This window comes from Triticum aestivum, chromosome 3B (assembly GCF_018294505.1).
Source record: "Triticum aestivum cultivar Chinese Spring chromosome 3B, IWGSC CS RefSeq v2.1, whole genome shotgun sequence".
Classification (NCBI taxonomy): Eukaryota; Viridiplantae; Streptophyta; class Magnoliopsida; order Poales; family Poaceae; genus Triticum; species Triticum aestivum.
The window spans coordinates 799,090,573-799,101,921 of NC_057801.1; the positions used below are offsets into that span (position 1 = coordinate 799,090,573).

Below are 11,349 nucleotides of genomic sequence, written 5' to 3' on the forward strand. Positions count from 1 at the left end.
GACCTCACAAACCCAGTCCGTCTATCCCCTTTTCCTCTGTCCCTGTACGACTGCTCCAGGTTGCCGGCTGAGCTACTGGAAAAATCCCTCTCCTGCTTCTGGCGTTGAAACACGAGTGCCCAAGATCGAAATCATGATGTCCGGCGGCGGCTCGCTGTCATTTGCGTCTCTATGCCGACGCGGGGCTGTAGCTTTGTGGATATGAGGAGAGAGAGGGCCAAATTAGAATCTCTTAAGTGCAGTGTTTTAGATTCCGCACAACTAAAGCACGCAGTCAATAAGTCAAAGCTACTTGGGCGTATGATCTGCTTGACAAATCTTAGGCCCCCCTGAAGATGTGACGGTTGCTTATTTGGCTGACAAATCAAAACGCTATGATACTATGCCAAATGCCGTCAGTTAGGCTGCTTTTGCCTGTCGAAATGGGTGTTCTGCTTTGCCGGGAGATTCAACATTATGCTGTCTGATTGCCTAGGGCTGGTAAATCCGGTTGAAGACGTAGACGACCGAATAGGGCTCCAAATCTTCAGGTTCTTGTGCAACTTCAGAAGCTAAGTAGTGTGCAATTATCTTTGTAAAACGAGAAGCCAATATGGCAGCTCACAAGACTGCTAATTTTACCTCTCGTGCTAGTCCAGATCATGTCCGGTTGTTTCAGGCTCTGGTTTTTGTGGCACCATGTATTCAGCAAGACTTCAAACGTGCTACAAAAATAGTATGCGACTTCTTTTAGCTCAGATGGGCAGTTGTTGTACAATTTTACATGCATGCTTGTTTTGTTCCAATATGAACGAAATGATGTTCTGCCATGGAATCAACTAAAGAAAATGTGTCAAGAGATCTTCGGTTCAGCTACAAAATAACAGCACCACAACTACTTATAAAGTTGTTTTTCTAATACTCACTCCGTCCGAAAATACTTGTCATCAAAATGGATAAAAAAAGATGTATCTAGAACTAAAATACGTCTAGATACACCCCCTTTTATCCATTTTGAAGACAAGTATTTCCGGACGGAGGGAGTACTTAATAGTACAGAGTTATATCCTGGTCAATTTGTTTTACAGAGTTATAACTTTTGATCTTTCCAACTGACTGAAGAATAAATTACATGAAAATTCTGCATTTTTTCCAAAGACAAAAATGAGTAATCAGGAAACAGATACATAAGCTGATACAAGAGCACAACTTCGATTTTCTCAGGAACAATGCATGGTTTAAAACAGAAGCTCGGTCAGATAGATGAACCGTATAAATGAAGAGGACACATGCCTTCATATGCAGTCTAACATATCTTCTTCATTTACAGCAGAGTAAGACTGCTACTTGAAAAGCAGAATCTACAGATATTCATACAGCTCAAACTTTACATATTCTATTGCAATGTCCATTTGAGATTTCTTGAAATTCAGGCATGAGTAATGTCAGAGTTTTAATCACTTCAATGCTGCAGACCGTCATCCAGTTATAAATTTGCCTGAAAATAAGACAAACATCATTGCAGGTTGTAAGTTATCATCACTCTCGGGCTCATATGTTGACCCCTATGTATGCACAATAATAGCGATTTAGTTCATGAACTGAAGCTCACACATTGGACATACTAATTCTTTTTAGCCTGTTGTAGCTATTTCCAACATTTTCGACCAACCGGATCGTGCCTTAACTATTTGAGAAAAAGAATCTAACAAGCGACAAAATCTACTCCCGTTGCCATAGTTGACCCGATGCTTAGAGCAGCACTTTCCATTGACTCCATGATTACCTATTTTCCTGCAAATATAATCACAAAAAATCACATTCAGGTTCAAAAGTAGAGAACTAACCTACTAATCCATAGTTGACCCAATGGAGTACAAAGCAGCACACATCCAGATTTTTACCTCAGAGAAAAGCAACAATGTGCATTGCAGAAAGACAAATGAGGAACATTAACAATCAATGCCATGAAAGTTCAATTGGACATTGTAAAGGCCCTTTCCATTTAATATAAGAAAATTTAAGTGGGTCACAAGAACATATAATACATTGCTAGTTCATGTCCAAGAAAATCACAGGAATATCGGTAGTAAACCTACTCTTGCCATGTATGGAGGCTCTCAGGTTTCCATTTTTCTCACATACATGTCAAATTGCTTCATATCATGGCAAGAGTACATGATATGAAAATTGTATACAAATGAAGGATCAGAACACATAGATCGCATCATCAATTTTCCACTATCTGCAGTAATTACTGGTAAGAATTTCACCATTATAACTGCATGTCTCGCATCGATTTGGTGCTCACGCTTTTCAATTTCCCAAATGCCAGTGGCTTCAAACAAATTGGGGGAACTGGCGAATTGGAAGATTAAAATATGACTGCACGTGGTTGACAAAAAATCAAATTCAGTGCTCATACCTCGGATCCTTGAGCTGTAGAAAGATGATGGGTGGCTCGTAAGCAGCTACAGCGCCGGGTCGCTATGTAGACGAAATCGCTGTGAGCCGCCGGTGGACCACATGATCTTGATCCAGGGCAGTCATGCGTCAACGGCGGAAGCCCTGGAGGGCTCAAGCCTGCTGCGATGGTACAGGATATGGCAAGGGGACGAACTGGGCTCGGGAAGGTCCATCCACTTGATTTAGATGTACTGCAAGGACTGTTTCGCAAATGTACCATCAGGTCCATGTGCTAACCGGATCATGTCCCTCAGTTTTGCATCGAACGAGCCATATATCACCGGTGCATCTGGTGCACGAGTTCGCTCGTTTCACCAGATACATTCTCCTCAACCGAGAGTGTAAGACATGCCTTGTTCCTCTTGTCCCTCCTCAGTTACTACCTCCATTCCTAAATATAAGACGTTTAGGTAGCCTATAAGAGAAACTCTAACCGTTTCCTTATTCAGCGCTAAGGGAGGATAAATTTGGTTACCCTCCCTTACGCCGCACCTATTCGATCCCCTAAACCTCATAAGGGAGGATAAATTATCCTTCGCCGCCAAACCCCCCCCCCCCCCCCCAAAAAAATCTCCCTGAATATACTCACCACACACTCGGCTGAGAAAAACCAGCGCCTCCTCTCTCCCGCCTCCTCTTTCCCGCCACAGCCGCCACCACCCCCCGCCACCGATGACTAGCCTTCCCGTCGGAATGGGGAGACCGGACCATTCTGCAACCCCGCCGGCCACTGCCGCCAACTTGCCGCCGTCGGAAACCACCCCCGCGTCGCCGCCCGCGCCAAAAAAGAGATTGGGGATAAAAAAAAATTCACCGGGTTCAAGCTCCGGCTCCAACCGCGGCGAAGGCTTGCCGGGGTGGTGAGCGCCTCTTCGATGACGACCGACCACCCTCCCACCGCTTCCGCGATGCCAAAAGAGCTCGAAAGCCGATAACGGAGGCATCGGCCCTAGCCGAGGAGGCCGAGGAGAAGAATAAGAAAAAGTCGACTCTAGCATCCAATCCACAGCCGACGGCATGTGCAGAGTCTCTGGCGACACCCACGGGCTCTACTCCTGCGCGTTCGGCGGCGACAGCTGGTAAGAATGGTCACGACCGCCAAGTGCTCGATGAAATGCCAACAAGGTAAATAAAAACCTCTTCAACATTTTGGCTGATGGTGATTGTTGGTCGCCGATGGTGATGTACTTCGGATGTTTTTGTAGTGCAGTGATGAACGTGACCAAATTCTTAGCATATTTGGAGTCGTCGGCCACGATGGGACTTGATGAGCTCAACTACGACTCCATTTGGCATCATTCGGAGGCGTCCCAAGACATAGAGCAAGAGGAGGTGGCCGAGGAAGAGGAGGAGGCTGATGAGGAGGTGGGCTATGACGAGGAGGTTGTGGAGGTGACCGAAGCAAGCGCGCGGTGTCAAGGTCACACACCACCAACTACAATGCAAAAGAAGATGTTGCTCTTTGCGATGCTTGGATGAACATCTCCATGGATGCAACGATTGAAACGGATCAAACCAAGACTATGTTTTTGGCGAGAATTACCGACTACTACTACAACTCCGTGGATGTGACATCAAGCCCTACACAAGGTTATTTTGGGCATTGTTGGAGCATCATTCATGACCAATGCAACCGATGGTGCAGGTGCATCAACCAAGTGAATCATGCACCACCGAGCGGTGTCCAAGTGGTGGAGTATGGTCCCTACACAAGAACTATTCAAGCATAGGAACACAAAGTTCGGCCACAAGCCCTTCACGTTGTATCATTGCTACAAAGTGCTACTACCTCCGTCCTAGTTTATTTGCCCCCTTTGTTTGTGCCAAATTTGACCAAAGATTTAACTAACAAGTTAATACATTTCACAAAAAATTATACCATTGGATTCGTATTTGAACATAGTTTTCAATGATATTATTTTTTATGACATGAATTACTATATTTTTAGTTAAATCTATGATCAAAATTTGGCAAAAAATACGATAGGGACTAATAAACCAGGACGAAGGTAGTATGCAAGAACGAGAAGAGGATCCATAGAGTTTCAGATACCACTCCAAATAAGAGATCAAGGTTAACCATATCCGTTGAAGAGGACAATGAGGTTGATGAAGAGGCCAACAATAGACCGGACGAGAATAAAATTGCAAAAGAAAGAAAGAAGAGAAATGCATTCGGTGGCACATACAAAGAAGAACTTGTGGCTATGATTGAGTCCAAGAAGGTGTTGGCGGACGAACGCAAGGAAGAGAGGATGGCAAGGTGAAATGAGCTCAAGGTGTTGGAAAATGAGAAATGAAAGACCAAGTTGGTGGCCCAAAAGAGAAAGTTGAAGGCGGAAGAGCGTAGGCTTGCACTTGACAAGGAGAGGATTCGTGATTCCAAGAAGGCCGAAGAGCATGCTATCATGTTCATGAATCCAACCACAATGGATGAAATCGCAAGAAAGTATTGCGAGCTCACTCATGGGGAGATCTTGACCCAAGTGGAAGCCGCTCTTCAGAATGGTTGTGGTGGCCGAGCGGGTGGTGGTGGTGATGGTGGCCGAGAGGATGGTGGTGGTGCCCTTAGGGGGTGGTGGTGGTGATGGTGGCCGAGAGGATGGTGGTGGTGGTGGTGGTGATGATGATATTTTCTTCGCTGATGACCTTGTTTGAGTGATGGTGACCGAGGGGGTGGTGGTGCATGCATTGGTTGGCTCGATCCCCAACATGTAAATGCTATGTTTTTGGTGATTTTGGATCAAACATTGTGTTCGAAGTGATGCCTTTTGGGTAAACTATGCATGTGTTTTATTTGAAAATCACGATGATGAAACTATATGTTATGACGGTTATGTTATGCATGTTGAATTTCAATAATGATATATATTATGAAGTGTTTAGGGGATCAGCTAGGTGCGGCCACCTATAGAGGAGGATAACTTTCCTTCACTAACTTTACTAGGCCGGATACTCCACTAACTTTTAAGGGATCGGTTAGAGTTGCCATATTTTTAAACTGCCCAAACATCAATAAGTTAGCTCGTGGTGTCCTTCAGCCCATCCATTGGAACAACATACGGGTAAGATGTGTAATTTCTCCCCCTTCGCACTTCTTCCAAAGGCCGGGGGGGACCCGTCATACACATAACTTCACCAATGATACTGTGTGAGCCGTCCTTTTTTTTCTAAAATAGTTTGAATTGCTTACCACATGTGCCATGTGGTAATCCTTGTTAGTCAGCATGAAGACTCGGTCACGCAGCACGATTGCCTGGGACTCGACCACGATCGCCCACGTTCTCCACTAGCCCTTGCAGCTAGAGTTGTCTCCTGATCCTATATGCAGTGGTGGGGGCAGGACTAATTTTCAGCTGTGGTGAAGTTTTTGAAGGAGAAAATCATGTATACTACAACAATGCATGAGCTCAGTAGAATACTTTATATTCAAGAAATATAACTGAAATCCAAAAGTAAATACTGACACTCAAAATACCTCACTAGATGAAGCTTATATGAATTATGGATCACCAATTTATCGTTTAATAACTAAACACACAAGATGTCTATAAACATAGAAACCATAGATAAACCACGGATTTGTAACTAGTACAATATAATCATAAAAAACACACACTATACAAGTGAGAATACCTACCTATAATAAAGCTTTACTTTATTAAGTAGACCGTGGCAAAGGCATTCTTCTTGGTCTATTTTGACATTCATTCTTAATTTCAGCAAAATCAATTCTTCTAAATATCCATATCTAGTCACAAGAGGAAACAAATCAATTAGTTTTTCAATGATGCGAGAGCACTAGAATAAAAGCAATGCACAAGTACAGAGCTAAAACGGTAGACCATACGTATGTATTTTAATACTTGATGTAATACAATTTCAATCTACAGAAGTCAGCGGCATAATACAAGTACTCGATCTTTTTTTCCCGACCGCATCTGCTGATCTGCTCACCCTTGCGGCCTCGCTGAGTCGCCATTCACCTGCCCGTGGCAGATGCGCGCCGCCGGCCGCTACCACCCCGTCGTGTCCTAGTGCCCTATCCGCTGCTGCTGCCGCCTCATCGGCAAATCCTATTTGCCATCCGTGTGCGGCAAATAGACGAGCTTTCGCTGAAGGTTTCTCTCGGCAGGCCAGGCAGGCCAGCCCAAGTGTTTCTGTTTCGTTTTTTCATTTTTCTTTTCTATACCACTATTTCTGTTTCACTTTTTTTCTTCTCTTTTCCTTTTACTAGTAAGAGTGCACGTGCAACGCACGTATCAAACATGAAAAACTCTAACGAAATATAGATAGATTTTTTGAAATTTTTGAAAATTCATACAAAGTGCATTTCTTGACTCACAAAAAAATTTGATTATCATTCGTCATGATCAACATTCTTGTTGAAAAAAACATCCCACGTCTTTGCGTTAATTATATAATCTCTGATCTAAATGCACACTTTCTCAATGCATAGCGCCCAAATGATTATAATCCCCTGTAAATGAATTTCAGTATTTGAACAAAGTATACAGGAGGGCTTCGGCCCATTGCAGTATGTGTCAAATATACAACCGTTTGAATTTTTGCTAATCATATTGTTATAGTATAATCTAATCAGAAATTAGAATCACCTTGTTGGATAATAGATTATTTAAAAGGTTAATCACCATTCTCCGTACACACATACAAGTACGATTCAATAAAGATCCATTTATGTATCAACAATAATAAAGAACTATTACTATGAGAAAATGAAGTGTCTTTCACAGAAGTGATAAGATGCCAGGTGAGAAAATCAAGTATCAACATTTATATATCTCCAGCCAATTGAAGATAATGTCATGCAAACCAAACCATGCCTTCGCACTTTACAACAAGAATTCCTGCCAAGCAAAGCAGAGAAGTGCAGAATAAGGAATTTTGTTTATAGAGCTATCCTCCAATTCCTAAAACACATATAAAAGTCATGCATGACACACTTTACATTTTCAGTGTTGGCACTGCAAAAAAAGCATATCATGATTTCCCTATATAGTACTTTCTTGGCGCATATATACGGAACTCCTAACCCAAACTCAGCCAGGAAACTGTAGGTTCTTATCAACAAAATTCCATCAGACTATCAGAATGGACAAATGAGGATTTTTTTTACTTGGAGAACCTCACATCGACCATCCGACATGTCCCAATTTTGTGAAAAATAGCAGATCGTCAGCAAGCTGACACAACATTGTTCATCAAGCTCTAAACACTGAATGCAAGGGGAGCTCACAATACATGTTTACCCCGCTGGTTTTGCAACTGGCCAGTCGGCTGATGGTACCAAACCAACTGCAATACATAATAAGACTTGTTGGTTGATGCAACCAAACCAACTACAATACATCCTACGCCAAATCGGTTGACACACCATAAATGGGTTGCAACTCCAAATAAGAAAATGTTCAGACAGAAAAAGACAACAATGAACTTGAGATCTTGCCTGCACCTTGTCAATCTCCTCCGGGTCTTGTTGACGCCTTTGAGAATTGTAAGCACTACACGCAGAGGAAAACAACATTCAGGCAAGTCGGCGTCACTACATCAGTGCATCCACCAAGTATAAAAAAGGTTCCCAACTCACCTCCACGGCAAACTCAAAGGAAATAATGGATTTACACAGGTTTAAAGTAGGCTTTTCTGAAAACAAACTCAAAACTGAATTAGAGCACAATTTACAAAATTAAGGTAACTCGGAGAAAGATATGAAAAAATTCCTGAAATTCTCATAACATTTGTACTGTGAATGACAACAGAAAAAAGAATAGAAGATCTGAATAACAGTAATTGGAAGGATAGAACAACATTTGCTTTAAATAAAATTAGCTAGTTGAGGCTGCAAGAACAACATAGAAGCAAGCATGGATCTAGCAAATGTTGGGCAAGCACACCTGACCAGCTACAGACCATTTAATCGTTAGTGCTAAAAGAGATATAACTCAGAAACGCAGACCTACACGTTTCCTTGTGTTCTTGGCTATTTGTGTACCTGCCCTTTGTCCGGATGGTCTTCTTCATGTTGCACGGGCCACCACACTCGGAACTCGCTGACGCGTTTGCCATTAGCTGTTGATCCTCCTAAACCACATCTCCAACCATTATGAAAGAACAAAATGATTCAAGCTTGACGAAAATATGAATTGGTTTGTTACAAATTATGTGAAAATGCACATGCACCAAATCATGAAGAAAAAGCAAAGCGATTGAAAATGCAAAGACTCAGTATCACACATCAATTCAACATGAGTACACACGCATAGTTCATATGATGGACATGAGAATAACTATACACAGAATCCAGCTTCTAATTTTGAACTAAAACGCTAAATTGGAACGTATGAACAGAACAGGAATCCCAGCTGGAACCTTCAGAATTTAGAATGTGGCGGTTGGGTGTAGGAAGAGCTAAAACAATTGATATATCCAACAGAAAGTATTGATTGGCATCTTTCATGCTTTCTAATTATTTTTCTTGCCCTATCCATGGGTGTAGGAAGAGCACATTGGGCAAATCATAACATACAAGAATCCCATACATGCCAACGTTCAGAGAAGCATGTACTAATTTAGCTTGTAGAAATTCAGAGAAACATGTGTTGAAGAAGCTAACTCACGGGAAAGCATGCCGCTTGGTGGCGAGGGCCTCAACATGGTGGCGGCGGTGGTCAAGCAGAGGAGTGGAGGCCGGAGCAGCAGCCCGCACTCACGTCCATGGGTATTTCTTGTGCTTGAAGACCATATTGCCTCATCAAGTTTACACACTCATGGCAAAGAAGCATCTGTATGCCATTTATATCTCGAACCTGCACAAGAAAGGTTAATATGCAAATTTCTGCCATATTTCTTTGCTGGGTTCTAAATCTGACATAGACAGGCAACATAAGGTTAATAGGCTCATCTATCCTTGGTAGGGAAAAAGTGGTACCATGCAGGAATAGTAGGAAATAAGTTAGAGAACACTAATAACTTAAGAGCACATATAGCTTGCACATGCATGGACTCACACTCAACATCAGGGAATAAGATAGCACATAACTGCATGACGAACAGATCAGCCATGCCCATCTACTTCCCTCATTGCCTGCAGGAAATGTCCTGTCAAATCCATTCAATGAACACATAACTGAATTGTGCAAATTCAAGTGAAGTAAAAAACACAAACTTCCAGGTTTATCAATTCACTAAGTTGGCAGGCATTATAAGTCTCACACCGCCCTAAACAATTTACTAAGCACGTACATTATAGCTTTAATACATTGGACAGAAAAACAAATTACCTTCTTCGATGCTACGCTGCATTTAAGTCTCACGCCCACTCATGACGACAGAAGAAAAAAGCCACAGTAATTTAAGCAAAAGAGAGTGAGGGAGAGAACCTTGGAAGAAGCGGACGCCGGCGTCGAGGAGCTGCTGGGACCAAGAGGAGGAATCGCACAGATCGAGCCGTCGAGGGAGCAGACCTCCAGGGCGCCGCGGCGAATCAGCTCCAGGCATAGCGCGGCGCGGACGATACTCTGCCCGCCAGTCACCACGAACCGCACGCCCTCGATCCCCTCGTTCTCGCTCAGATGCATCTCGGCTGCAGCTTCGGGTGTGGGGCTACGGGGCGGCGCGGCAGATCATAGCGACCGCAGCGGGACTCGGGCGGCGACGCGGCGTGGCCGTGGAGGTGAGGAGGGAAATAGGGGAGAGATGGTGTCCGTCGCGCGGGGCGGCGGCAGAGCCTGGGAGGCGTCCGTGGGGAGAGGGGAGCACCGCGGTGGGGAAGGAAGGCGGGGGCGCGGTTGGGGCAATGGATAATTTGTTGGGTTCAGATGTGTTTAGCGGCGTGATGTGCGGAGGGACAGGACGTGCGCGGGGTAGTCTGCCTGGCAGAACATTTAATCTGGAGCGTTAATTTGTGTGGCAGACCTTAGATGTAATATGGGTTGTTGGATGTAATTTAGTTTGATTGATCTAACATCTCCAATATTCCTGTGTACACTTTGGTGTGTGGCTTTAGAGGAAGTTATGTTTGCTCTTTTAATAGTAGTATAGAAGATGATGAAAAACCAAAAAACCCTAAGCTACTAAGGCCTAAAAATTAAATCTACACGATCCACGCGCATATCCACAACGATCCTCCTCACCACCGACGACCGGGGTCGTCAGCGGAGCGGAACCGTCAGAGGATGGCGGCGGAAGTAACTCTCGTGATGGCTGCTGGCGAGATTACTTTTTCTTTCTTCATGGGAAGAAACTTTAGTTTTTGCAGGAGACGGAATCATCCTTCGTTCCGTCGGATCAGAGAGTTACTCACCTTAATTAGTATGTCCTCCCAGTGTCGTAACATGATATGAAAAGCGATGCTATATATACGTACAGCAACGAAGGCCCGTTTGTCATACAAACTTAAAGACGAGCAAACTAACACAATGCGGAGGCGTACACAAAATATCCCACCACTCAACACAAATTAGGCAAATACACGCTTGTCGTAATCTCCCACCAATATCAGGTGGCTTTGTCGAATCTAAATCTCATTTGTCAAATAATAACACTGATAGAACTGCTAGTTAAGAGTCAAATTCTTGAAAGCTATCCAATTTGTAGCCATGCATACATAAGCATAAGTAACCACATAATGTTTACTTTGTTGTTCTCATCACGCCATGTTTCTTGTACCGTTTTGGTAGGCGGTTGCAAACTTGCAATAGTGTGCAGTGCGAGGGGAGGCAGGCACCATATTTGTCTATCAGTTCCATTTAGCTAGGAGGCAGTTGAGGAGAGAATCTCGAGCTAAACGAGGGTGATGGATCATGCTTCTGCTAGTGGTAGTACGATAACGCGGCTGGATATAAGGACCCCTGTCTCTTTGCACCAGGGCACTGAAGCAAGCGG

At 43.6% G+C, this 11,349-nt stretch overlaps 1 long non-coding RNA gene across 3 annotated transcripts; it reads right to left on the reverse strand.

The window, feature by feature from the left end:
• Window positions 1-7,106: 7,106 nt before the first annotated feature.
• On the reverse strand, window positions 7,107-10,285 carry LOC123072510 (uncharacterized). 3 transcript variants are annotated; one of them, XR_006435204.1, is made up of 5 exons: window positions 9,846-10,283; window positions 9,084-9,550; window positions 8,054-8,547; window positions 7,919-7,967; window positions 7,107-7,313 (listed from the first exon to the last, which is right to left on the reverse strand). It is a non-coding gene; the product is annotated as an uncharacterized lncRNA (long non-coding RNA). The 3 variants fall into 3 exon arrangements; XR_006435203.1 differs by having other exon boundaries at window positions 8,054-8,109; window positions 8,459-8,547; window positions 9,084-10,283; XR_006435202.1 differs by having other exon boundaries at window positions 9,084-10,285.
• Between the last annotated feature and the right edge of the window lie 1,064 nt (window positions 10,286-11,349).